The sequence below is a fragment of the Apodemus sylvaticus genome, chromosome 16, assembly GCF_947179515.1.
Source record: "Apodemus sylvaticus chromosome 16, mApoSyl1.1, whole genome shotgun sequence".
Taxonomy (NCBI): Eukaryota; Metazoa; Chordata; class Mammalia; order Rodentia; family Muridae; genus Apodemus; species Apodemus sylvaticus.
In genome coordinates, this window is record NC_067487.1 from 19082711 (window position 1) to 19087629 (window position 4919).

Consider the following 4919-nt stretch of genomic DNA (forward strand, 5'->3'; position numbering starts at 1 on the left):
TTCTGGGAAAGTCACTGAATATACAAACCTTGATTTTGTGCTTCTATAGTTAAGTTTCTGGCTGACTGTTGTTTTATTGATGATAACCCAGAAAGGGAGGGACATTAGATGAAATACCCTACAGTGGAACGAGGGAACTTGTAGAGTCCACCTCCAGTAGAAAGACAGGGCATCAAGTGGAGAGATGGGGTTGTTATCTCACAGTCAAAAACTCTGACCCAAAATTGTCCCTGTCTGAAAGGACTGCAGGGATGGAAATGGAGAAGAGCCCGAGGAAAAGGAGGTCCAGCGGCAGGCCCAAATTGGGAGCCAGCCCAAGGGGAGGCCCCAAGGCCTGAAACTATTACTGATGCTGTGGTGTGCTCACAAAAATGGCCCTGTCATGACAGCCTTCTGAAAGACCTAACAAGCAGTTGAAATAATTAGATGCAGATACTTACATCAAACCAACAGGCAGAAGCTGCTGATTCCTGTGGTTGTTTTAAGAATAGCTAGAAGAGGCTGAGGAGGAGGGAGACCCTATAGAAAGACCAGCAGTTTCAACTGACCTGGATCCCGGAGATCTCTAAACACTGAGCCACCAACCAGGAAGCATACACTGCAGATATGAGGTCCCCAACACACATACAACAGAAGACAGCTAGGTCTGGACTCTGTCAGAGAGGATGCACCTAACCCTCAAGAGATTCAAGGCCCCAGGGACTGATAAGGTGTGGTTGTGGGGGTGGGTGATGGGGACATCCTCTTAGAGATAGGCAGGTTATGGGGAGGAGGTATGGGATGTGGAACAGTCACTGTGTACACTGAGAAGGGGATGAAGTCTGGATAGAAAAAAAAGATTAATATAATAATAAAAAAGAATATATTATTGATATGTTTCCTGATGTAGGCACACAGGCCTAAGAAATTCCCATAGATTCTGTGCAGGGTAGTTTTTAGAAACTCTCTCTCCCAAGGATCCTCGATGTCAAAGAGATCTAGAAGCTGCAATACAAACTTCTGATCAATAAAACTCTTTACTATATTGGGCTGGAAATCGGGAGACTCTAAAAATCTTTTTAAAAAATCATAAACAAGCTGCTGGTGAGGCCAGGGTGCTTCTAATGTTGGTTCATCATCTTCTGGGTCAAATTCTGCTCCCGTGGGACTGGAGGAAGGTGGCCAGGTTGGAACCTGTTAACTGCAAACATGTGGATGGCCTCTGGGTAGATGGGTTCTGTGACCACGTTCCAGTTGCGTGTGATACTCTCCACCATCTTGCTTAGCGCAATTTGCTTTTCAGGTCAGTCAGAAGGTCAGAGAGAAAGTCAAAGACAACACAACACTGGCCTAGCTTCTGGATAAAAAGCTTCTCTTGATCCGCAGGAGGAATATCTTTTAAAGATGGGAGTTTTTGAAGTTCTCGATTATCTTTGGCATTAAACCATGGAGAATTCTGATATTTGTCTTTCTTCACAGGGACGACCAAGGGCTTAGGGACTGGTATTTTATTTTAGTAGATGTCGAAGACTGGACAGCCGCGAGGCTGTTTTTCCTCCTGGCTACCTCTGCTTCTGCTGTATCTTGTCCTTCTATTGAACCTTTTTCATTTTTCACCATTTTTGGTGGTTCATTCTCCTTGTTTCTTTATCCTTCTTTCCTCGTCTGCCCCTGAAGCCACCCGCTGCCCCTGCCTCTGCAGCAGCAGAAGCGCCCCCGCCCTATATTTTATAGATTTATCTATGATACAGAGCACCACAATGGCATAGCGGAGTTACTGGACATCCTGGGAAGTATAATTAATGGATTTGCCTTACCACTAAAGGAAGAGCATAAGATTTTCCTGTGGAAGGTGTTGCTGCCCTTGCACAAAGTGAAATCCCCGAGTGTCTACCATCCCCAGCTGGCGTAATGTGTCTTGCAGCAATGACACTTCTCAAATGCTGGCCACAGACTCACAGTCCAAAAAAAGTGATGTTCTTTTTTTCTTTTTTTTTTTTTTTTTTTAGTGGAAACATTTTCTGTTAAAACTGAAGATTTTCATATAATTTATGTATCAAAAATTGAGGATTACGTAGAATTAATGATTTTTTATTCGATATATATATATATATTTTACATTTCAAATGATTTCCCCCCCTTCTGCCCCCCCTCTGCCAGAAAGTCACATAAGCCCCCTTCCCTCCCCCTGTTCTCCCACCCATACCTTCCCACTTCCCTGTTCTGGTTTTGCTTTATATTGCTACACTGAGTCTTTCTAGAACCAGGGGCCACTCCTCCATTCTTCTTGTGCCTCATTTGATGTGTGGATTATGTTTTGTGTATTCCAGTTTTCTAGGTTAATATCCACTTATTAGTGAGTGCATACCATGATTGATCTTTTGAGACTGGGTTACCTCACTTAGTATGATGTTCTCCAGCTTCATCCATTTGCCTAAGAATTTCATAAATTCATTGTTTCTAATGGCTGAATAGAACTGAATTGTGTATGTATACCACATTTTTTGCATCCATTCTTCTGTTGAGGGATACTGTGGTTCTTTCCAACATCTGGCTATTATAAATAGGGCTGCTATGAACACAGTGGAACATATATCCTTATTACATGCTGGGGAATCCTCTGGGTATATGCCCAAGAGTGGTATAGCAGGATCTTCTGGAAGTGACATGCCCAGTTTTCTGAGGAACCGCCAAACTGATTTCCAGAGTGGTTGTACCAATTTGCAACCCCACCAGCAGTGGAGGAGTGTTCCTCTTTCTCCACATCCTCGCCAACACCTGCTGTCTCCTGAGTTTTTAAACTTAGCCATTCTGACTGGTGTAAGGTGAAATCTCAGGGTTGTTTTGATTTGCATTTCCCTGATGACTAATGAAGTTGAGCATTTTTTAAAATGTTTCTCTGCCATCTGAAGATCTTCAGGTGAGAATTCTTTGTTTAACTCTGTACCCCATTTTTAATAGAGTTATTTGGTTTTCTGGGGTCTAACTTCTTGAGTTCTTTGTATATATTGCATATTAGCCCTCTATCTGATGTAGGGTTGGTGAAGATCTTTTCCCAATTTGTTGGTTGCCAATTTGTCCTTTTGATGGTGTCCTTTGCTTTACAGAAACTTTGTAATTTTATGAGGTCCCATTTGTCAATTCTTGATCTTAGCGCATATGCTATTGGTGTTCTGTTCAGGAACTTTCCCTCTGTACCGATGTCCTCAAGGGTCTTCCCCAGTTTCTTTTCTATTAGCTTCAGAGTGTCTGGCTTTATGGGGAGGTCCTTGATGCATTTGCAGTTGAGCTTAGTACAAGGAGACAAGGATGGATCAATTTGAATTCTTCTGCATGCTGACCTCCAGTTGAACCAGCACCATTTGTTGAAAGGCTATCTTTTTTTCCATTGGATGTTTTCAGCCCCTTTGTTGAGGATCAAGTGGCCATAGGTGTGTGGGTTCATTTCTGGATCTTCAAGGACATCTGCCCAGGTCCTTCTGCTTTGGGAATCTCTGTTGAGTCTTTGGGAGTAAGGCTGATAGGTCTACAATTAGATATAGTTTCACTGGTTTTCCCTTGTAGTTTTTAGTACTATTTCTTTCTTCTGTACAGTTAGTATTTTGAATATTATGTGATAGGAGAATTTTTTTTCTTTTTGATCTAATCTCTTTAATGTTTTCTAACCTTCTTGTATGCTTATAGGCATTTCTTTCTTTAGGTTGGGAAAATATTTTCTTCTGTAATTTTGTTGAAAATATTTTATGTGCCTTCAAACTGGGATTCTTATTTTATTACAATTGTCTCAGATTACTTAGTATATTTTTATTTATTGTTATTGTTATTATAATTATTATTATTTAATCTTTTTTATAATCCAGTCTTTATTGCCCTCCCTGTCTGTCCTCTGATCATTCCTTACCCCATACCTCCTTCCCAGTATCCAAGATGATATTCCCACCTCTTACCTGCAACACACTAGGCCTCCCTACTCCCTGGGGCCTTAAGTCTCTCAAGGTTTAGGTTCATCTTCTGTCAGTGATGCCAGACCAGACAGTCCTCTGCTGTATATGTGTTATGGGCCTCCTATCAGGTAGTGTATATTGCCTGGTTTGTGATCTCAGGGGTCCAGGTCAGTTGAGAGTGCTGTTCTTCTTATGGGGTCACCTTCCTTCTCAGCTTCTTCCAGATTTCCATAATTCAACCACAGGGGTCCTTGGCTTCTGTCTATTGGTTGGGTGTTAACAATCTTCATCTGACTCTTTCAGCTAATTGTTGGGCAACTCAGCAGGCAATCATAATAAGCCAAAAGAATACAGAATAACTAGGATACAATTCACAGGACTTAAGAAGGTTAACAAGATGTCTCAATCCCATTTGGGAGGGAGAAGAAAGCAATCACAGGGGCAGAGGGAGGGAGAGACCTGGTTGGGAAAGGGGACAGGGAGGGGAAGAGGAGAATGTGATCAGGTATGGAAGAGGTGGAGCAGGACTGAAGCTGTGCAGAACAGCAGAAGGAATGGAAACAGGAAAGCTCAGCAGGTAGGAGGTGGGGGACCCTCTAGAATGTCCAAAAGATCTGGTAGGCGAGACTCTCAGGACTCAAAGGGAGGGACCTTAGATGAAATGCCCTAGAGTGGAGGAAAGGGGACTTGTAAAGTCCACCTCCAGTAGAAAGATAGGGCATCAAGTTAAGGAAGGGGTTGTCATCCTATAGCAAAAAACTCTGACTCAGACTTGTTCCTATCTAAAAGAACTGCAGGGACAAAATGGAGAAGAGCCTGCGGGAAAGGAGTTCCAGTGACCCACCCAAATTGGGATCCAACTTAGATGGTTTATGATGGGAACTTTTTAGATTTTGTATTTTCATTGAAGTATGGATTGGCTTCTTCTATTGTGTCTTCTACGGGTGAGATTCTCTTTTCCATCTCTTGTATTCTGCTGGTGATGCTTGCATCTGT

The 4919-nt window shown here is 42.4% G+C and overlaps 1 pseudogene; it reads right to left on the bottom strand.

The window, feature by feature from the left end:
- Positions 1 to 687: 687 nt before the first annotated feature.
- On the bottom strand, positions 688 to 1623 carry LOC127667103 (serine/threonine-protein phosphatase 2A 56 kDa regulatory subunit delta isoform-like; annotated as a pseudogene).
- Positions 1624 to 4919: the final 3296 nt, after the last annotated feature.